The following is a 352-nucleotide window of genomic DNA, read 5'->3' on the forward strand; positions in this document are numbered from 1 at the left end:
CACTGGAACTCACTACGTCATAATTATAAAGCAATTCCAGTATCAAGAAATAAATGCTGGAGAAACCTAGTGAGTCAGGCAGAATCTATGGAGGCAGAGGGATAGGCGAGGTTTCAGGTTGAGACTCCACTTTCTCAGGGTCTCATTCAGAAATGTCTACCATACCTCTGCCTGACCCACTGAGTTCCTCCAGCAATCTGATTTTTGCTCCAAATTTCAGCATTTGCAGCTTGTGTCCATAGATTATAGAATATGTTACTAATGCCTTCTTCTTGAGAAGAGAAATCTCACTTGCCAAGGTATTTAAATACTTGATGTCTCACTGGGAGTGTAGCAATGGTACTTTATTTAC

This window comes from Mobula birostris, chromosome 18 (genome assembly GCF_030028105.1).
Source record: "Mobula birostris isolate sMobBir1 chromosome 18, sMobBir1.hap1, whole genome shotgun sequence".
In the NCBI taxonomy this organism is placed as follows: domain Eukaryota; kingdom Metazoa; phylum Chordata; class Chondrichthyes; order Myliobatiformes; family Myliobatidae; genus Mobula; species Mobula birostris.